General features: G+C 42.3%; 1 protein-coding gene across 4 annotated transcripts in view; it reads right to left on the bottom strand.

Moving 5' to 3' along the window:
• The window catches only part of RNF24 (ring finger protein 24), an 81508-nt gene extending 74019 nt beyond the window's left edge, over positions 1-7489 (bottom strand). For 2 of the 4 annotated variants that reach the window (XR_007405709.1, XM_035706090.2), the window contains exon 1: positions 7249-7489. The gene's annotated coding sequence lies outside the window, so the exon portion shown is untranslated. The remainder of the gene's footprint in view (positions 1-7248) is intronic. The other 2 variants (XM_025469402.3, XM_025469401.3) reach the window with 2 other exon arrangements.
• Positions 7490-23395: the final 15906 nt, after the last annotated feature.

Below are 23395 nucleotides of genomic sequence, written 5' to 3'. Positions count from 1 at the left end.
CCTCAATTTACCCAGCACTATACTCTGATGTCTGAAATGCTCAGATAATTGGAGGAATCCCCACTGCCTACCTAGATAAGAAAAGAAAGAGGAAGAATAACTAAGTCAATTACTTCACGAAATAATTACTAAAGTTAAAAGTTGCTCTCAATTTTAGATTGTGTATTATCTACCTTAAAATCTAAACTATTCCCATGATTATTAAGCAAACTTTCAAAACAAAGATCAAGCCAAATAATAAGGAAATAGGCTTAAACAGAAATGTTTAGCATGTCTAACACGTAGCAAAGTTGTTAAGAACTCTTTGAGGCTTATAGGACATGATTCTCACTACTCTGAACTTCTACAGAGCCTGTCTGTATCCTTCAAGTGGCCCTAAAAGTGAACTTTGTATTGCTACATATACTCATCTTACCAGCCAATTACCAAGTGAAGACAACAGTATCTTCCAGATGCTTTTTTTTTCTTATAGCTAATTAAAAACCTGTTAATGATATATTGGGTGCTTTAAAAGTTCCATTTCCAGAAATAAGAAAACTTAATCTGGAATAACATGAAGAAAGGATCTTTCCTCCATGCAAGCCAAATAAAGAACAAGACTTGGCTTGACATTAACAATATTTTATCAAGTGATGAAAATGATTTATCAAGTGACCAAACTGTTGGGAAGTGCTACAGGGTGCTCATCTGTCATGATTCCTGAGTCAGTCAGGTAAGCGTCAGACTCTTGATTTGGGTTCAGGTCATGATCTCAGGATTGGACTCCACATTGGGCTCTATGCCAAGTATGGAGTCTGTGTAGGATTCTCCCTCTCCCTCTGCCCCTCCTCACTTCCCTCTCTTAAAAAAAAAGGGGGGGGGGAGTTCATTTGTCAATTGCTGATCGTTTTACTAATCTAACACATGGGATTAGAAAAAAAAACAAAACAGGTGAGTTGCATTTATAGCCAATAGACTTTATAAGATAGAAGTACTCTGAGCAAAAATATTTTTTTTTTTTTTCCTCTGAGCAAAAATATTAAATTGAATATTAGTAACTGGAGAAGGCTAATATAAATAATAACTATACTTTTAATTTTCACTGCCCCCATTGCAAGTACTGACTTTAGCATTTTACATATTATTTCATTTCATCTACACAACAAATATAGGATGTGGGTACTATTATTTCTATCTTGCAGATGAAAAAACAGAGTCTTCAGGAAATCCCTCCAAAGTCACATGGTTAAATTACAACAGCTGGAATTCAGTTCCAAGCAGTCTTGCTCCAAGAATCCAGTGCAAAACTGCCTGTGTTGTTATACTTATGAAAGAATGAAATGTAATATAGGGAAAAATTCTATCATTAATATAGTCTTTGTAATTTTTTCAACTCTTAGTGAAAAGTATAATTACAGGCCCCTGGGTGGCTCAGTCGGTTAAGTGCCTGACTCTTGATTTTGGCTCAAGACACGAACTCAGGGTTCTGGGATAGAGCACCTCCATGCGGGTGGCAGGGGGTGCACACTCAGCAAGAGTCTGCTTGAGATTCTTGCCCTCTGCCACTCTCTCCATTCATGCTTGCTCATGTTTTTTCTCTCTATATCTCAAATAAAGAAATCTTTTTAAGTGGTAATTAAAAAAATTAAACACTGATTTTGTCAGACATTTTTAAAAAGAGCTATTCTGCCAGATTAAAAATGTCCATTTTGCCCCTTTTTGCCCATATATTGAATAGATATGGTGCTTGTTTGCTATTCTAAGGGACACAGGTAAACAGGACAGATGGAAGTCCTTGCTGTCTTGGAGCTGATGTTCTAGTGGGGGTAAGACGCACAAAAAAAATCAGTTAACAACAGAATTTCAGAGAGTGATACATTTTGCAGAGGAAACAGGAAGGAAATGTGTATTTCTCTTTTAAGACATTTAACCATAAAGGTAAATAAAGGGGATGGATGGGAGGTCAGGGGGAAGTTGTTTTTAATTTTGTTGTAATTTTAAAAATGATTTGTTTTAAAACGTATTTATTTATTTATTTATTTATTTATTTATTTGAGAGAGAGTGCACACAAGCAGGGGGAGTGGCAGGCAGAAGGAGAGGGAGAAGCAGGCTCCCACTAAGCAGGGAGCCTGATTTGGGGCTCCATTCCAGGATCCTGGGACCATGACCCGAACCAAAGGCAACCTGCTGAGCCATTCAGGTGCTCCTTAAAATTATTTTTAAAGATGGGCAACATCAGAACATGTGTGTATGCTGACATGGATGGTGCCCTGGAGAGCTGCTGATGATGCAAAAGAGAGCCAAATTCAGGAGTCAAGTCCTTGACTAGGTATGAGGAGGAATATAGAATGGAGGGAAGCTGCCTCTGATAGGAAGAAAACATAAAACATGGGCAGTAAGGAAGGTGGATTCCTAGATTTGATGAGAAGTTGACTGGTACCTTGTCCAATCACTTCTAAACCTCAATGAAATATGAAGCTTGCTTATCTGCATGGGAAAGTGTGGGCTGCTCATGAGTTTAAGGAGTGGAAAGAAATTACTAAATAGTTACAGACAAAAAATATTAGGAATCTGATAGCTTTCCCGGATAGTGCTGTGAGTCCACTTCAGATTTCTGGTCATGACTCTGAAGTTTCTCTAATATCCAACCACTTATGTGCATTCATGGAAAAACCAGATGAGAGACAAAACAGCTGTAAATAGAAAAAAAAAATCATGGCTTAAAAAAAAAAATGTATCCATGTCATAGTCACTAACAATGTTCAATCAAGAAGTGGCCCACGTAGCCCCATTTGTCTCCACCATCTCACAAAAAATTCTTATAAATCATATATTTGTCATACTTAGTCATGACATATTTAGTCATGAAGCTTAAATATTATTTCTCCCCCCCAAAAAAATTATTTCTTTTTGTTCATGAATGCTTCTGCCACTATTATAAGGTAGATTTTTAAAAATGCATCTGATAGTCTTCTTATACATTCCAGAGGTGACTGCATTTCATTGCTTGAAGAAACTTTCTCTGTGTTAACTGAGATCCTAAAACAGAAAGATCCTAAAAATCTTCCAGGGTAGGAGAAAAATAGGAATGGGGATTAGACTTGGATTGGAGCAGCGCCTTCAAAAGAGGGACACTTCTTTTCAATCTAGAATTCAATATTTAGCTTAACCACTATTCAAGTGTGAGGGTTAAATGAAGACATTTCCAGATATGCAACTTCTGAATTCAGGAAGAATTTCAGTTTATATGTGCCCTGTAAAACAGAATAAGGAAGACATAGGATTCAGGAAATAAAGGATCCAACATAGGAGAAAGGCAAAAAGAATTCCCAAGATGACGACAAAGGAAGTCCTAGATAATAGGCAGAAAAAAAATGAAAACAGATTACCTGAAAATACTGAAAGATTATCAGTTCTGTCAGAATTTGAGGATGAATCAGTGATTGGTGCAAAGAAAACTAAGCAAATGAAAAACAAAAGAGGTAATTAATTTAGAGAAACAAAAGTTGTACAAGACAGAAAATGCGGGATGCCGGGGTGGCTCAGCGGTTGAGCGTCTACTTTCAGCTCAGGGCATGATCCCGGAGTCCGGGATCGATTCCTAAATCAGGCTCCTTGCATGGAGCCTGCTTCTCCTTCTGCCTGTGTCTCTGCCTTTCTCTCTCTGTGTCTCTCATAAATAAATAAATAAAATCTTAAAAAAAAAAAGACAGAAAATGTAATACTAGTACTCTATATGGGTCATCTGCGAGTACCAGGTACATTGTCACAGTCATATAAATACTGAATACTGATTTGACTCGGAACTGCAGTTATGAGTGGGGAATGGAAGGATGGTTATGTAGGACAACCAAGTCCTCAACTTCCAAAATAGAAGTCCATAGGTGATGTTCAAAGATGGAAAATCAAGAAATAAGCTTATACATTAAGAACAAAGTAAATATAAAGGTATATACTCTCTGCAGAGTTGAAAGTAGCTCAGCATTCTGAAGTTGCTTTTTTTTTTTACTACTCCCCAGTTTAGGGCAGCCCCGGTGGCGCAGCGGTTTAGTGCCGCCTGCAGCCCGATGTGTGATCCTGGAGACCGACGATCGATGTGTGATCCTGGAGACCGGGGATCGAGTCCCACATCGGGCTCCCTGCATGGAGCCTGCTTCTCCCTCTGCCTGTGTCTCTGCCCCGCCCCCCCGAATAAATAAATAAATAAACTACTCCCCAATTTAAAATATGGCAATTTCATATAGCTTAATACATTATAACATTATTATTGATTTTAGAATAAGCTGCCATTTGACACAAAAAACAGTTGAAAATGCTCAACAGAAAAAAACCCTCTACTTTTTGTTATCAGACATTGTTGGGGGAATAATATTTTGCAGTTTGAAGTAACAAAGTGTTACCACGCATTCTATCACCATCACTGGCATAACAATATTAGTATTGCTAATATAAAGGATATACTTACTACTAAGACAGCAGTTAATTTAATCTATCTTCATGATACAGAAATTACTTTAGAATTTTTCTTCAAACATGATACTACAGAAATGCTAAACTATGGGTTGGTAAAGATTTTGATTAACAGAATGCTGACTAAAAAGGCCAAGATGTTTTTAAGTTCCTTTCTTGATACTAGCTAAGTCACTCTTGCAAAATAAAGTTCCACAATACTGCAGTACTATGCAAGCCTGTTTCAGTGATTATTCCGGTTATACTACTGTTTATCTAAGACTTCCCCTTATGGTTTGTTTTAAGGGAATTCGTAAAAAAAAAAAAGTCTCATGCAAGCAGTTATAAGGTATTGGGGTTGCTTCGATATTAGTGACACTAGTTAATGAAGCCCTTGTTTTTAAGTTAACTTATTTTGAGTTCATTGATATTAAAATTTTATTTAAATTCTACATCATAAAACCAAAAGTTATCCAAATTGAAAAACCCACCTTTACTAATTTTGACTTTTACAAAAAAAGAATTTGACTATGCTAACATAAAACTTGTACCAAGAATAATATATTCCTATCCAGCCAATGGAAAATTTCCCCTTCAAATTAAAAGCAAATGTTTTTAATAGAGGAACATTCATAAACAGATGCTGTGGAAGACCGCTTAGTTTGGATTTCATTTTGCACTAAAAATTACCAGGAATTAAAATACATGTGATTAAAAAATAATCTTAAAGATAATCTTAAAACTGGATCAATTATTCCTATCACCCAATAAGATCCTCTTAATTTTACCATCACTATTTTCAATAAAAGATCAGAATAAAAATCTACTTTGGAAATGGGTTCCTTTTTTTTTTTTTTTTTTAAAGATTTTATTTATTTATTCATGAGAGACACAGAGAGGGAGAGAGAGAGGCAGAGACACAGGCAGAGGGAGAAGCAGGCTCCATGCAGGGAGCCCGATGTGGGACTTCCCGGATCTTCAGGATCATGCCCTGGGCCAAAGGTAGGTGCTAAACCGCTGAGCCATCCAGGCGTCCCTGGAAATGGGTTTCTTATAAACAAGTTTAGCTAATTTCCTATCACTGCAAAATTAAAAGGGTAAAAAAAAAAAAAAAAAAAAAACTGAAAATGCAACCAACAATATTTTAAAACTTATAAAATCTGGTCTAGGGCAGCCCCAGTAGTAGCTCAGCGGTTTAGTGCCGCCTTTGGCCCGGGGCCTGATCCTGGAGACCCGGGATCGAGTCCCACATCGGGGTCCCTGAATGGAGCCTGCTTCTCCCTCTGCCTGTGTCTCTGCTTCTCTTCTGTCTCTCATGAATAAATAAAATCTTTAAAAAAAATTAAAAAAAATTAAATCTGGTCTAAAAAGAGAAAAAGGTCCAAATGAAATACCACAGAATAACTGGTACTATTACAAATGCCTCCTTTTAATTGGTCTGCATCAACTGTAACTCTTCATAACTTTATCAAGCCAACAAACTCAGGCAGTCCAACCCCTGGAACCAAAGTCTGTGGGAACCTGCAGAGCTTCCTTCTCTCTCGGGGATGAGGACAAGGATAAAAGGTGTTCTGTTTTCCAGTAGTCCTGTAAGAGGAGCCATTGAGCTGGGCCACACAACCAGACAACAGAGCACAGGAAAATTTAGATCAAAGCAAGGACGCATGCCAGGGTAATATGCAATAAAACCCTTTGCCAAAGCACTCAGAAGAAAAAAGCAAGGAGGTGGAGAGAACCTGCTGGACCACCTTCTTAACACAGGGAGACGGAGAAACAAAATCTGCTTCTACTGAGGAGCTGAGAAGACAGCGTCCTAGATACATCGGAGTATTTCAGTAGACGTGTATATGGGCAAATGGACATATTACCAATGAACTAAACCCAGAAAGCAGTGTCCTGTATGTTCTGGAGTATTCCCCCCCCACACACACATATATTACCTAAACCCCAAAAAGTAAAGTGTTCTAGGTATACAGATATATTGAGAATACGAATTTCCAACGAACACATAAAAACAGTCATTTTCAATCAACAAGACGCACTGGTTTTACAGTAAGAAACAAAATATTGTTTGAAAGAATATCAGGGACAGAATTGGGTGAAGGTCTGATAAAGTAATATCTCTTTTTCTTCATATCCTTTTTAATGATCTCGGATTCTGTCATATCATAGGGGAGGACGGACGGACACACACACACAATTAGGTCTCCGGAAACAAAGGAGGGTCCTTAATTCCCCGGTGTGGGGACGCACACACGCCCCCCGCCCACTGATAGGGGCCCCCACCTGACTTTAACGAGCAAGCTGAGGCGGTAGGTCTCACCCCAGCCCACAGCCCTCCTCAGTGACAAACGGGCACGAGACAAACGCCACAAAGAAAGGGGAGGGGCAGGTGGGGACCAGGAAAACACTGCCACGCCGCGCCCCCCAAGGCGCGTTCTCCACCGCAGCGCGGAGGCAGCCGGCCTCGCCATCCTCGTCCTCGCCTCCCCAGCCCGGGGGCCGACGCCGGGCACGGGCGCGCGGGGCGCCGCGAGCCTTCCCTCTGTGACCTCCCGGTGACAGCCGCGCGCCGCCCTTTGTGAGGGACCGAGCCTCCGGTCCGGGTGGACTCCCCCTTCCGCGTCCCTCCCGGCCTGGGCCGCGGCCCCACCCCTCCTCGTCCCCGCCGAAACGCCCGGAGTGTGAATGGGGGAGGCCGGCGCGGGCCCACGGTCTCCTCAGCATCCCAAGCCCGGAGCCGCCGGGTCCCCTAAGCCTCAGGCGGGGGGGTGGGGGGGCAAGTGCCCCCGGCGCCCCGCCCTCGCACCCTCACTTACTCGGGCGCGCCGGCTGTGGCGGCGGGCGTGCGGGACCGTCAGCGCCGGGCGGCAGAAGGAAGGCGGCGGAGGGCGAGCGTCGCTCGGGACCGAGCGCGGCTGAGGTGGCGGCGGCGGACTGCGCTCGGCGGCCCCCGACGAGGGGCGGGCCCGGCGGGGGAGGGGCGGGCGCCGCGCCTCTCATTCATGCAGCGGGGGCGGGGTGAGGGACCCGGATGCCCGGGCAGCTCCCGCCCACCCAGCTGAGGGTGCCGTGCCTTCAGAGTCTGCAGTGCGCAGGCGCGGCGCTCGGTGGCCGGCCTGGTTCCGCCCCGCCCCCTGGGGGTGGGGGAACGATTCCACCCGCTGAGCTGCCGCGGTGAGAGGACTCCCTCGTCTGCTTAGTACTTTGACATGTATATGAACATTTTTTTTTTTTTAAGTGAGAGTCTGGGACGCTACCTCCGTCCTAGAACCCAGCCTCCCAATCTCCGAGGGTACAGGGATGCCCATTATATTAGTTTGACGGAAAGACCGTACGTGCCGCCCCCATCCTCCATCTGTCTCTCCAGCAGCAGGTCCTCTCCGCTGAACGCTGGCACCACAGCGGTAGATGAGACCCGGAATCCACCCAGAAGGTGGAGAGAAGCGTGTGCAAGAAACAGCGCATTACATTGTTTATTTGCATTCACCTGGCAGCCTCCAGCTCTCATTCCACAGGGCAGGCAAGAAATTGACCTTGATTTCTCTAAAATCAAGGCCTAGGGTTTTGCAGCTCCAAGGACCTGTAGAGGCCTCTCATCCTTGGTAGGCAGTGTGTTCTGTGGAGACACCCTCCTGGTCTTAGCCCTTCAGCTCTGCCACTCGTAGGCCATGGAAATCTTTGGTGATGCTGGGAGCCTGCAGGAGGCCTTACAGCCTTCCCTTCTGAAGTTCCTCAGTTGAGTGTGAGGGACAGCTTAGTCTCCATGTCCCCCTCTGAGGTTTTCCTTCTTTTCCTACCTTCCAGGCTTCCCTCACGTTAACCATAAGCAACTCAATGGCTTAAATTTGGGACACAGAGTTATCACGGAAAGTGCCTGTAGACAAATTACTTCTGCTTTGGCAAACTGTAAGTCTCCAAGGCAAACCATGAGCTTTGGTAAACCATAAGCCTCCAAGGCAAAAGGGAAATAAAGACAGAAACATCAGTGAACACCTTAACAAGTTATCCAGTTGTTACAGTTGCCCAAAGTTGGAGAGATGTTTGGAGGCACATGCTCTGTAGAGTGTGGCAAAAGGAAGGATGTGGGAGACCCACTCTTCCTCTAAAGCTGGGCTGTCAACACCTACCCCCAGCCTTTCAAGCCAAGAACCTCAGGGGCCCTTTCTTTCTCTCCTTTCCCTTCTAGGTCTCAATGGGAGCTGTTGTCAGAAGGGCCTTCCCAGCTCTGATTTGCTGATACCTGTCACTCTGTCTAAACCAGGCCTCCTGGTCTCTCTCCTGGCCCATTGATACTCATGCAAATCAATTCTCAGGATGTGCAGATCTGCCCATGTTACCGTCTTTTTCTAAAGTGCCCCACTTAGTACTTTGACCCTTATTTTCCAGGCACTTCCAGAACAGTACCATAGTGTTTCACCCTTGGTGCCTGTGTTCATGATGTTCTCTTTGCTAGGGAAGCAAAACTTCTCGAGGAACACTCAAGAGTCATTTTTTAAAATGAAGTCTTCCTTCCTTTCCCCACCTTGTTGACAGACTTTCTTTTGGAATCCTCCTGAGTCCTGTACCCAAGTCCCTCTCAGACCTATGCACACTTAGGATTCATAGTCATTTGCTAGTATTTTCCTCCCTCAGCAAAATGTGAGCCTTCCAACAGTGGGAACAATGTCTCCTCGAGATCTAGCAGGTGATTGGCAAACAATTAGGGAGCAATGGTTGCTGGGGGAGGTGATGTTCCCTGGTGGGCCAGGGAGATTCCACAGGGGTAAGAAAAGCTGAACTCTCTTTTCTTTCTCCCTCCCTTCTTGTGGCTTCCTTAACTGCCTTGTGTTAGGAAACCTGTTTTGTTTGTTTAAAAAGCTTAGCTAGAAATTCTCTAGTCCAAGCCGGCTGTAGGCTGGAGGGTGGAGTGGTTTTTAGCTTCAGGTCCTTTGTCCTTATGAAACTCAGGAGAGAAAGAGAGAGCGAGTAGTGGATTGTTCTTTGTTCCTCTTGGGAGAGAAGTCAGACTTTTTGGTGGTCTGGTCTCCAGCTGGAGATTCACAAGATGATCCATGATCCTATCTGCCTACTAATACAGAAGACTCTACATCCCTATCATTATACCCACCTAGGCAAAACACATGTGGGGGTGGAGTGTGGGCACATTAAGAAAGATCTGGGCAATCAGGGGGTACCCTCAAACAGCAGACATCCAGAACTTGAAGTAGTAGTGGCTTTCTCAGCTGACATGGGCCCTTGTTCCTTGTGGTAGAGGAATGGGAAAGGCTTCACTGTTTAGAACTTCGGAGGATAGCTCTCTCTTTCCTCTTCCCTCAGCCCTCTCGTCCTTTTCCTACATTATACTTCATTTAAAGCATTTCCTCACTTCAACCCCATGACTCAGAAAACTGCCCTTACCTACATGGTCAAAAGTGTTTCAAGACTCCTCTACCTTCTGGAAAATAAATAACATTGAATTTTAAATCCAGTGTTAGTGACCAATTTTGGAACAGTAATTTTCTGGATGGTAACTGTTATGGGAGCAAGGGCTGCTTCTAGTCATCTTGGATCAACACAAGTTTGCCAAATGACTATATGATGAATAAAAGCAAAAGTCTGGGATCCCTGGGTGGCTCAGCGGTTTGGTGCCTGCCTTCAGCCCAGGGCATGATCCTGGGGTCCCGGGATCGAGTCCTACGTCGGGCTTCTGGCATGGAGCCCGCTTCTCCCTCTGCCTGTGTCTCTGCCTCTCTCTTTCTCTCTCTCTCTCTCTCTATGTCTATCATGAATAAATAAATAAATCTTAAAAAAAAAAAAGCAAAAGTCAGTCAAAGAGAAGCTAGAAATCAAAGGTTGTCTGTCCTCAGCCCAACCCCTCTGCCCATCATCTCCTCTTGGTGAGGACTATTCATCTGTTGAGTGATGGGCACTATTCCAGAAAAACATTCCTCATATTGGCCAATGATTTGGCTGCTTAGCTATCTAGACCTCTGAATGACCCTTTCAAGGGCTGGCCAATCAATGCTTTGACCCTTTGCACTGGGTCAGCAGAGGAGTCTCACCCTTTCTGTGAGAGCCTGAGGCATGCTCCTGTGTTCCCTGAACCTCTTCATTTGAGAATTCCGGTCTCCTACTGGGCCTCCTCCTCCAAGAACCCTCCCAGTAGCACATGTGGATGTGACCCTGCCCATAGAGCCCTGAATTGCTTCTTGATGCAGGATGTGTGTACACAACTGTGAAACAGTGCAAGTGTGGGAGGAAGTGGAGACTTTTATGGGCAAGGTAGTTTTGGGTAAGACTGCATCCACCCTCAGAAACAGAAGTCATAGATTCTGTCCTCAGCCACCAGCAATCCATGCTGCCTTTCTGGCCCCCACAGGCCCAATCACTCAAACAGAACTCAGAGCCCTGAAAATATAAATGTGTTCAGGATCCCAGCCAAGAGTTACCTGAGACTAGCTTCAGATGGAGGAAGTGAAGGTGCAATTTTCCAGGGGGTGGTGCAGCCTGCTCAGACTAACTCTTGGATTAGAGTACACCTGTCTTAGTGTGGATTCTCCCCAAAAGAGGTCCAAGACAAGGGCTGGGATGCAGGTAATTCACTTAGAAAGTAACCACAGGAAACAAGACTGAAGAAATGGGAAAGCAGGATATGGAAAGGAGAAAAGCCAATACCAACGTGGGCTGATGAGCCTGTTATTGGCATGGGCAACAGTGTTTCCATCCTGCTGGCAACTCAGAGAAACCTTGTGGCACAGTCCTCTCAAATGATGAGGAGAGTGGAATATTTATCTACTGACTTTCATCTTCCTGTTGCTTCTAGATGACCATGATGGAACTTTCTGATTATGGCTGTGCAGCAAGGCAAGCTACCTAGCTCAGCTTTTCCTGCCTCTGCCACTACCACCACCGTCAGAATCCCACCATCACCATATTCCTGCCCTTCTTGAGTTCTCTTACCCAATTGTATCACTACTTTTTCTCTTTGTTCTGAGGTCTGAGCTTGTAAGAGGAAGTGAAGTAGGGTGATCACTTTGCCCACAAAGTGTTCTAGGAAAAAGGAACTATAGTTGTTCTTCCCCCATCTGAACCTATCCAGTCTACCCATACAGCTCTCTACCATCATCACCTCATCCCAAATCAAGGGACAGGAAAGAAAGAGAGGGAGCAAGAAAGCAGGCAGGTTTTTTGGAATGACTTCTGGCATCACAGAGTCATAGAAGAAGAGCTAGAAGGAATGAACTATCTCCTTAGAAAGATGAGACTCAGTATCTTTTGCTTCTCCTGCTGCTGTAGCACCTCCTATAAGCAGGCTTCCCTGGTTTATCTTGTCTTGCCACCCTTCTAACCCATATGATCATAATTGGGACTCAGTCCCTCATGCCCACTGAAGGCTTGGAGACAGGCAAAGACCATGACTGGGGCAAGAACCTTGAACTCTGTGGTGGAGTTTGTCCTCCACCATGGGGCACAACTTCCATCACCGGCCTGTGGCTCCCTTACAGAGAGTTCTCACCTGCCTGTCTGTCATCCAAAGAAGGACACCAGAAGAGCAATGCTGGGAGGCAATATGTTTGAGCAATACCACCAGAGGCTTCTTTCCCCACCCCACCCCCCCTTGGTTAAGATGGTGAAATGACCCTACACATCTACTTTTGCTCCTCCCTGAAACATCCTAAAACTATTCTAGAGGGATTTTTTTTTTAAAGAGAAGGACAGAGAATAGAAGGGGGAACCATGGCAAAAAGAATTTTGTAAGCTGGAAAACAGATGGATGAGTGGTGATTGACTTAGCAGACTCAAGAAAGCAAAAAACCAGGAAAAGCTAAGAACAGCCCGTTTTTCACAGCAAAATCCTAAAAGCAAAACAAAACAAAACAAAACAAAAACTCAAAAAAACAAACAAACAAAAAAGGAATTGGTGTCCTGGGTAGCTCTGGAATGGAGCAAGCTGCAATAGCTCTGGAATGGAGCAAGCTGCAATCAGAAAAACCAGATGAAAGGTGACTGGAAAGCATTTAAAGTCCTGGTTCCCTTCTACCTCCCTCCGTGCTGTAGAGCCCCAACTCCCAATGGGCAGATGGCTAGAGATGTAGTTTCCAGGGAGGGTAGAACAGGTCTCTGGATTGCATGCACCAGGATGGCTTCAAACAAAGGTTTCATGTGAAGAACGGGCATGAAGTGCATATTTACTCACCGCATATAGATTCTCAGCTTTCTTTTTTGCTCACTTACCAAATCCCTTGCAGCCACACTCCACCCCTTGTCTCTGGAATTCTGATCGGCCCCAAAGGAAAGAACTAAGGATACTGACATTAGAATTTCCAATAAATGACAACCCATTGCTCCCTATGGTGAACCTCTGACTTGACAAGTCTGACTACCACACTTTTAATAAGCTTTTGAAAGGTCTTTAGTCTTAATCAAGAGCAGACAGCCAAAGATCATGTGCTAGGTTCCCTAGAAACAGAATGGAAATGAAGATTCAGGAGCACGTGATGTATTGAGAGGTGGGCTCTCAGGAGAAGCCTTCCCCATGCCTCATGTCTCACCTCCTCCAGAAGTGGCTGAGCCAAGGGTGTGGTCTTGGCCTCAGTCTGATCCCACAGAGAGCCCTGGAGTATGAATTGCACCACAAGATTGATTTCACCATGAAGTAAGAGGGCTGTTTTGTGCCACACACTAATCAATCATTGATTGTGGGCTGCCAGGGAGGAGGCCAATCTCCCAGGCAAGGCAGCTCCTGGCTGAGGTCAATTCTCTAGAGAAGGGGGCAGCTCTGATCCATTAGTAACCAACACTCCCAGCAGCTGGGGTATTGGGTAGGACACCGTAACATCTGCTACAGGTTACCAGATATCTGAGGAAAATGGCTAACAGCAAGAGAAGGAACAAATAATACAAACAAATAAGCAAGCAAATTAAAAACAAAAATAAACATTAAAAAAAGTCACTGGGAAGAAACCAGGACTTGTTCTCAAGGGTAAGAGGGTAAGAGATGATACATGAAACAGCATAAGAGACTGTTTTAGAAGACAGAAAACAAAAATCAGCTTTTAAAACAAACATGATAGCGGAAATGAAAAACTCAGTATTTCCCAGAAATAGATCCAAAAGACTGAAAACAATGAAAAATAGGAAATAAAAGAGGAATGCAAGAGGAATAGTCCAGAAGGTTTAACATCTGAATACCAGGCATTCCAGAGAGGGGAGGAAATCACTAAGGAGATAATTCGAGGAAAATTTTCCCAAACTGAAAAAAACAAATTTCCGGATTGAAAGGGTTCATTGTGTGCCTAGACCATTGCATAAAATTGGCCCAACCAATACACATACTTGTGAAATTTCAGAACCCTGGGGACAAACTCACAAGCTTGAATAAAGAAAAGTCATATGCCAAGTCTCAAGAATCAGAGTGGCTTCAGACTTCTCTTCACTGGAACTGCTCCAGAAACACTGAAAAGTAGAATACTAGAGTAATATCTTTCTAATTCTAAAGGAAATTTGTTTACAATCTAGAATTCTATACCCGCCCAACCTGTCAACCAAGAACTAAGTAGAATAAAGACTTTCAGATATGCAGTCTCATGCTTTCTTTACTTGGAAGTAACTAAAAGATGTACCCTACCAAAATGAGGGAGTAAACCAAATAGAATGACAGAATACAGGAAGAAGGAGATCCAACATGGTGGGGAAGTCTGGGAATCCCTGTGAGGCTGAGATAGTGTGAATGTTGGAGGACTGCTGCACAGGACTCAAGACACAGATATATTAAATATTGTCATTCCCAAGATGACCACTGACAATGTACCACTTTATAACAAATTTTTCTTCAAGGTATGGTCTTTTGGCTAAATGACAGAGACCCCACTTATGATTGGAAAGAGCTCTTGCCAATACTGTTGAAACTTGGTATTTAGTCCTGGGTTTGTCTTGAAGTAGCTGTGCTACTTCACAGGAAAGGGAAAGTCTCTTTCCCTTCCTGGACTTCTAGATCATCCTCTGTCAACGTCAGGAAAGGGCATGTGTCTTGAATGCGCAAGAATTCCACGTGTCTTTAAGGCTATCTGTGCCTCTGTGAAATTTATTCTTCATGATATACAGTTCTATGAGTCTTGAAAATTACATAGTTATGTAACCACCTCCACAGTCATGTTACAAAACAGTTCCATCACCCTAAAAAAATGCTCTCATGCTACTGCTTTGTAGTCAATCCATTTCCCCTCCCCTTAGCCCTGGAAACCATCTATTCTCTACTTATAGTCTTATCTTTCCTTTATAATAGACATGGAATCATACAGTATAAAGTCTTTTGAGTCCAGCTTCTTTCATTTAACATAATGCATTTAGTTTTATACACTAGCCAGAAATTACTACTAATCTTGTTTTCAGTTCTCCCCCAGATTTTGGAGCCTGATGTGGGACTTGATCTCAGGACCCTGGGATCATGACCTGAACCAAAGGAGACACCCAACCACTGAGCCACCCAGGTGCAGCTAAATTAATTTCTTATTTTTAGATAATTATAGATTCACATGAAATTGTAAGTAATAATACAGAAAGATCCTTGTACCCCTCATTCAGTTTCCTCCAAAGGTAACATCTTGTATAACTATAGCACAATAGTAGAGCCAGGAAATTGACCTTTATGCAATATACCAATCTTACTCAGTTTTCTCCAGTTCTACAGACAGGTATGTGTATGTATTTCATTTTATGAAATTTATCACAAATGTTGATTCATGTAATCACCACAATAGTTGAATTTTACCACCACAAGGATCCCTTGTGCTGCCCTTCTAAATCATACCCATATCCTTGCCACCCCACTCCACTCTATGCTGTCCCTAAATCCTACTACTAGATTCTCCATCTGTATAATTTTGTTATCTCAAAATGTTATATAAATGAAATTATACAATGTGATGCCTTTGGGATTAGCTTTACTTACATGTAATAATTCCCTGGAGGTTCATCCAAATTGTGTGTATCAATAGTTCATTACTTTTTATTGCTGAGCAGTATTCCATAGTTTAACCATTTGCCCACTGAAAGATTCTCGATTTTTTTTCTTTCTTTCTTTCTTTCTTTCTTTCTTTCTTTCTGTCTGTCTTTCTTTCTTTCTTTCTTTCTTTTTTTTTTATCTTATTTATTTATTCATGAGAGACACAGAGAGAAGGCAGAGACACAGGCAGAGGGAGAAGCAGGCTCCTCACAGGGAGCCCCATGCGGGACTCGATCCTGGAACTCCTGGATCACGCCCTGAGCAGAAGCCCAACTGCTGAGTTGGTCCCATCTTGATTGTTTCTAACTTTGGCTCTTATGAATAGTCAAAACAATGCAATGTCTGATGAAACTGCCAAATTGTTTTCTAGAGTGGCTGTACTATTTGATATTCCCACCATAATGTAGAAGTGATCCAAATTCTCTGCATTCTCACCAGCATTTTGTTTGTCACAATTTTTTATTTTAGCCATTCTGGTAGATGTGTAGTGATATCTCATTGTAGCTAATGAGATGTTGAACTTTGTGTTTTGTTTTGTTTTGTTTTTTTCATTTCCCCAGTGGCTAATGATGTTGAACACATTTCCCCAGTGGTTAATGATGTCGAACATTTTTTTCATGTGCTTATTAACTATCTGTAGAACCTCTTTGGTAAAACGCTTAGTTAATCTTTTGCTCATTTTCTAACTGTATTATTTGTGGGGTTTTTGTTTGGTTTTGATTTTTTACTGTTGACTTTTCAGGGTTCTTTATATATTCTAGATAGTAGTCTCCTGTTGGATATGTGATTTTAAAATATTTTCTCCCAGTCTGTGGCTTTTATTTCCATCCTCTTAAGATCCTTCATCAAGCAAAAGTTTTTGATTTTGATGAAGCCCAATTTATCAAATATTCCGTTTATGGATTGTGCTTTTGGTGTCAAGTTATGAACTCTAGCAGGCCTTGGATCCTAAATATTTTCTCCTAAGTTTTTTTCTAAACTTTTACATTTTACATTTAAGTCCATGATTCATTTTTTTTCCATGATTCATTTTGAATTAATTTTTGTATAAGGTGTTATATTTACGTTGAGTTTTGTTGTTATTTGCCTTTGGATGTCAAATTGTTGCAGCACCATTCATTGAAAAGGCTATCCTTCCTCTGTTGAATTGTTTTTGTACCTTTGTAAAAAATCAGTTGGGCATATTTCCATTCATATATACATGCCTAATCCTTGTGCCAATACCACAAAGTCTGGGTTACTATAGCTATATAATAACTCTCTAAATGGGGTAGACTGATTCCTCTTTATTTTTCTTCTTTTACATAGTTATTTTATCTATTCTGTGCCCTATGCCTTTCCATATAAATTTTATTTTACTTTTGCCTAGGTTCATTGAGATATAATTGACTTATTACATTGTGTAAATTTAAGGTGTAAACATAGTGATTTCATATATGTATATATTGCAAAATGATTACCGCAGGAAGATTAGTTAACACATCTATAACCTCACATAGTTAGGATACTTTTTGAAAAGATTTTAAAATTTATTTTAGAGAGAGAAAGAGAGAATGCGTGTAGGGGCAGGGGTGAGGGGCAGGAAGAGCGGGAGACAGAGAGAATCTTGAACAGATTCCATGATGATCTTGAGCCTGACACAGGGTTCATTCAATCTCATACCTTGAGATCATGCCTTGAGCAGAAACCAAGAGTTGGGAGCTTAACTGATTGAGTCACTCAGGCACCCCTTTAATATTTTGTATGTGTGGTGAGAACTTTTAAAATCTATTATCTTAGTAGCTTCTGAATATACAGTACAGTGTTGTTAACTATAGTCTCACCATGCTGTACATTAGACCCCCAGAACGTATTCATCTAATAACTCTCACTTTCTCTTCCTTTGCCTACTCACCTTCTCCTTTTTCTTTTTCTAGTCTTTTTCTGGTTTTGGTATCAGAATAACATTAGCCTCACTAAATGAGTTGGAAAATGTTCCCACTTCTATTTTCTGGAAGAGATGGTATAAATTGTTTGTTGGAATTTTAATGTTTGTTGGAATTCCCATATGGACCTGGAGATTTCTTTTGAAGGAGTTTTTAGATTATAGATTCAGTTTCTTTAATGGTTTTAGGATTACTCAGATTATCTACTTCATCTTGATTGAAATTTGGTAGCCAGGTAGGTTGAAATTGGTTTATTTCTTTTAAATTGTTCAATTCATGAACATAAATCTTTTACCAGCATTCCCCTCATTATCTTCTTAATGGATTCAGGAATGAAGTGAAATCCTGTTTCATTCCTGAAACTGGTAATACTTGTCTTCTCTCTTCTTTTCTTAAAGTTCATAAACTTCATTAATTTCGTCAAAGAACTAGCTTCTTGTTTCAATGATTTTCTCTATTGTTTTCTTGTTTTTCAGTTTAATTGATTTTTGCTCTTTATTATTTCATTATTTCAGCCTCATTTGGGTTTATTTGGCTGTCCTTTTTTCCAATTTCTCGAGGTAGGAGCTTAGATTATTGATTTGAGGCTTTTTCTCTTTTCTAATATAAGCCTTTAGTGCTTTAAATGTCCCATTCAACACTGCTTTAGTTGAATCCCACAAATTTTGATGTGTGTGTTTTCATTTTAATTTAGTTCAACTTAAAAATAATGTCCCTGGAGACCTCTTTGACCCATGGATTATTTAGATGTGTGGTCAGCTTCTAAATTTTGGAGCTTTTAATGTTGTCATTCCAGTATTGATTTTTTGCTTTGATCCCATTATGGTCAGAGACCATACTTTGTATGTATGTTTTCAATTATTTTAAATTAGTTGAGGTTTGTTTTATGGTCCCAGATACGGTTTATCTTGGTGAACATCCTATGAATTCTTGAAAGGAATGTATGTTTTGCTATTGCTGGGTGCAGAACCCCTTAGAGCCTTAGGATATGTTGCTAGTTGGTGACGTTGAGTTTTTTTCTATCTTTATGGATTTTCTAAAAGTTTTATCGCTTGCTGAGAATGGGCTTGAAGTCTCTATTTGGCATTGTGAGTTTGTCTATTTCTTTCTACAATGCTATCAGTTTTTGCATCATATATTTTGAAGCTCTTTTTAGCATGTACAGATTTAGGATCCTCGTGCTTTCCTTTTGGATGGATCTTTTTATTTTTATGTGGTGTTACTCTTTGTCTCTAGCAGGAGAAAGTATTATCCCTATTTACAGATGAAGAAACTGAGGTGCAAAAGAATTTACAATTAGGTCTAAAATGCAGGAAGTCAAAAATCCCCACAAGGCAAACCCTATAGTAATAACAGTTGCAGGCAAGATCTATTGATGATTGTAAAAATTAGGTGAAAATTTGATGAGAAACAAAATCTCCTCAGCATGCCTATTAATTATAAAGGGAAAATATTGACATGGAGAAACCCTGCAGACACCACTATAACCAAGGGATCAAAGTTAAGATCACGAGTAATAGTCATATTGACATTACATACCTCTGACATGATGAGCTGAGAAGGGCACAGTATTGCTTCTTGCCTCACTCTAATCATGATAAAACACCAGACAAACCCAAAGTGAGAGACAGGTTACAGAATCCCACAGAGGTGCCTGGATTAGAAACCAGAGCCCCTACCCTTTCTACTTTAGTCAAGAAAGATGTGGAAGCCAACGATATGGGGGTGCCTCCTCTTTGAGGGAAGATGCACTGCTGGCTGGACAGTTACCCACCTCACTGCTTGGAACTCAGTAGTTTAGTGTGCTCTGTGGCTAAAATCCACATCTCTTTGCTGGAGCACTTTTTTCAAAGCATGGAGGTGGCTCCGTGTGTGTACCCAGAGATTAAAACATTCTCCCACCCCCCCGTATAGCCCTCAACCAATAACTGATGGGAGCAGATGCATCACACTCTAGCTCCCTTTCCCTTCTAGGGTGGGGAGTAGGGCATGTTCTTCATTGGCTCCCAGAATTCCTCTGTGGGATGGAACTCTAGTTGCTTGTATTGGTAACTGGTTGGTAAGGTACCCTTAGGGGCTGCCTTCCCCCTCCCTGTCTCACTTCCCCACTCCCTTAACAATATTTCTTAGCATCACCTCTCAAACTACTTGGATCCAATTTTTTGTCTGTAAGTCTGCTTCTGGGGAACCTAAATGAAGCCATCTGCTAATGGGTGCCATTGTCCTTCAGTCATATAGAGATTGCAGCCAGCAAAGGCATCATGCTAGGGCAGTACCGAACAAGGCGACGGTAAACAGCTACTCAGGCAGAACACTATACAACTACCCAGAGCTGGGCAAATTGGTTTCCTATTGCTGCATAACAAAGTAGCTTAAAATGCCACACATTTGTTATCTTGTAGTTCTGGAGATTAGAAGTCCAAAAGGGGTTTCACTGCCCTAAAATCAAGGTTTGGGCTGCTGTGTTCCCTCTGGAGGTTCTATCTAGGAAATGATCTGTTTCCTTGCCTCTTTCCAGTTCTTGAGTCTTCCGGTATTCCTTGGCTTGTGCCCGCCCCCTCTATCTTTTAAGTCATTAGTGTAATAGCTTAAAATTTCTTTATTTTTCTCTCCTCTGTTTCTTTTCTTTTTTTTTTTAATTTTATTTATTTATTCATGAGAGAGACAGAGGCAGAGCAGAGGAAGAAGCAGGCTCCCTGCAGGGAGCCCAATGTAGGACTTCATCCCAGGACCCTGGAATCACGACCCAAGCCAAAGCAGACACTCAACCACTAAGCCACCCAGGTGCCCCTCTTTTTTATTTTTAAAATATTATTTATTTTGAGACACAGAGAGAGAGAAAGTGAGAGCATGAGCATGGAGCGTGGTGTGTGGAGAGGGAGAGGGTAGGAGAGAATTTCAAGTGGATTCTGCTGAGCACAGAGCCTGACTAGAGGCTCAATCTCAGGACCCTGAGATCATGACCTGTGCTGAAACCAAGAGTTGGATGCTCAGCCAACTGAGCCACCCAGGTCCTCTATTTCTATCATCATATATCTGACTCTCCTGTCTCTTTCCTTTATAAGGACCCTTGTGATTACATTGGGCCCAGCCTGGATAATCCAGGATAATCTCCCCCATATCAAGATCCTTGATTTAATCACACCACAAAGACCATTATGCCATAGAAAGTAACATATTCACAGGTTCTGAGAATTAAGACAGGAACATCTTGGTGGGCCATTATTCTGCCTACCATAGCACCCATGGTCAAGAGTCTAGAATGAAGAGGCCATGAGATGGCAATACTTCTCCAGAGGAAGTCAGCACTGTGAGGGAGAGAAAGGTGGCAAAAAGAGGCTATTAAATGAAATGGAGAGATACAAAGAAGACCTATTTCACTGGCTTTATATATAGTACATATTTATAGAGTGTGTGCACGTGTGTGCATACATGATCATGGTGGGGGTGGGTGAGGAAGGGAGCTGGAGGAAGCAAGATGAACATGACAGTGAAAGGGGCCTGGAGGGAACAGGAGGAGGAGTAAGGAGGAGACAGGCAGGGCGGGTCTACTTCTGAGGAAGTGGCCCTGTCTGAGGTGGGGCTGCAGAGAGAGGGAGTGAGGGTGGAGCCCATGGATTTTACAGAGAGAAGTGTTAAAGGCTGCCAAGAATGTGCACATGTGGTAAAAACAGAGGAAGGGAGTGTGGTCTGAGGCTCCAGGCAGAGCAGAGGGTGGGCGGAACCTTCTCATTGCAGAGAGGGAGCAGGCGGGGCTCTGAGACCAGTGAGGGGGAAAGGAAAGAGAAACTAGGTTTGTTATGGGAAATAGGACTGTGGTTTCAGTTGGAAGTGCCTGTGTGTGATGAGTATGAGTGTAGAATTTATTAACTGGCAGGGGAAAATGATATTTGCCACTTCAGGAAAGCATTTTGTCCCCTATTAAAAGTCCTCTGTGCATATAAAATTAGATTAATTTGAGAATTCGTGTAATAAACATTGAACAGGGCACCGGGCAATGTTTGCTGCACGGTGGATGCTGCACGGTGGATACAGTGAGCAAGTGAGGTAAGCGAGTGGATTCGGGGGATCAGTGTGGAAGAAAAGGAAAGACAAGGGTATGGAGGAGGGAGTGACAGAAGCAAAACAGGGGATGATGTGTGTGGTTTTCAGTATCCTCATCATCTGCGGAGGGGGGCTTGTCCAGTTTCCACCCTCTATCCCACCTGACGTGGGAAGTGGCTTTGAAGCATATGTTCCCCACCCTCTTCTTCCTAGGAGCCTTCCCCTCTTTTCTTCCTCCTCTTTCCCTCTCCACATCTTCCTTTGTCCTAGAGCTTCAGAGGACCAGGGCTGGAGGAGACAGTGACCATGACTTCCTTCTCTTGCTTCTATTTTTAATTCCTACTCTTTGGACCCAATTCAAAAAGCAAAGATGAATAGGGGCTTACTCTGGGCCTGGAATATACAAGATGGAAGACTCCCATGGCCAAGGGCAATTCTGCAGCAAGGAGGCATCTGGGAGCCATTAGCAGCAGCATGCACAGCAGCTGGGCCAGGGGTGTACCAGCCAGCAAAGGGGATCTGTGTGAGGCACCACACAGCGTCCACAAAAATGAGGATGTGGAGTAGCAAATGATCTCATACCCAGCTCAATGGAGTGTAAATTGGTATAGGGCTTTGGAGAGCCATTTGGTAATGTAGAATAGAAAACTCACATGTCCTATGACCCAGCAATTCCACTCTCAGCCATATATCCTAGAGAAATGTTTGCATGTGTAAGAGAATATGAACACAAGTACGTTTGTTGCAGCATAGTCTGGAATAGGGGAAACTGGAAATAAGATGTTCATCTCATATGAAATTGGATACATTCACACAATGGAATGCAGCAGGGTAAAAGGAATAAGAGTTACAAGTATCATTGAAGTGTAAAAAGCATGCTACATAACAACATGCATAATGTTTCAATTTATACAAAGTTTAAAAACATGCAAAATAATATAATGTATTTGTGTGTGTGTGTGTGTGTGTGTGTGTATCAGTGTAAATGTGCTCAAGAATGGTGAGAGAGTCAACATAGAGTAGCAGGACTTGCAACCAGATTGCTTGGATTTGCATTCTCATTCCATTTCTTACTAGTTATGTAACTTAGAAAGGTTAATTAACCTCAACAGGCTTTACTTTCCTTATATGTAAGATGGGAAATGACAATTATATTAGTCAGCAATTGCTGCACTAATGCTGTATAACAAACAACCCTGAAGCTCAGTGGCTTACAACCATAAGCATTTGTTTTTTATTCACATCTATGGGTTGTCTGTGGTTCTACTGGGCTTGGCTCCAGACTGCGGGTTGGGTTAAGGTCTGTTCCACGTGTCTACATCAGTAACTATCCAGGGTGTGTTCTTTTCAAGGCAAAGGTCACAAGTGTATGAGAGAAAAGCGGAAACACATGATGCTTTCCAAAATCTTTGGCTCAGAACAGCATGTTGCTTCCATCCACATTCCATTGGCCAAAGCAAATCACCAGGCTGTTATTAGTGGAGAAGAGGAAGCATGCTCCACTCACAGAGAACCAGAGCAAGGACAGGAGGAGAAGTAACTATGAGCAAATAATAGCATAATAGTGCCTACTTCCTGGGTGCTATTTGGAAAATTAAACAAGTTAATGTATATAAAGGGCTTAGGGCAGGGCCTGGCATGTGGTAGGTGCTATATTCTTGTTAATCAGCAGAATGATGAACTCTGGGAGAAAAGGGAACTTTAACTCTTTTGAATTTCTCTCTTTTTTTTAGGTCATAAACAAAAAGAGAAAGAGGAAAAGTATTTGTTTTCAGGAGATGGCTTTTGAGATGGGTGAGAATTGGCTAGTCTGTGAAGGCAGTGTTGGTTAGGGACAGACATTCCCATTGATGGGCACGTGACATCTGGAGAGTGGATGACATTGTAGTGAGAAAAAGAGTAGGGGGGAGGGCAGGAGAGCTGCCTAGGGAGTACTGGGGTCTGGACAACTGGAGGAAGAAGAGGAGGATGGAAGACTTGGTTATAGATTCCAAGAGGCCAGGGCTGTGT

The sequence above is a fragment of the Canis lupus genome, chromosome 24 (genome assembly GCF_003254725.2).
Source record: "Canis lupus dingo isolate Sandy chromosome 24, ASM325472v2, whole genome shotgun sequence".
Classification (NCBI taxonomy): domain Eukaryota; kingdom Metazoa; phylum Chordata; class Mammalia; order Carnivora; family Canidae; genus Canis; species Canis lupus.
This window is presented reverse-complemented; position numbering and strand designations above follow the sequence as displayed.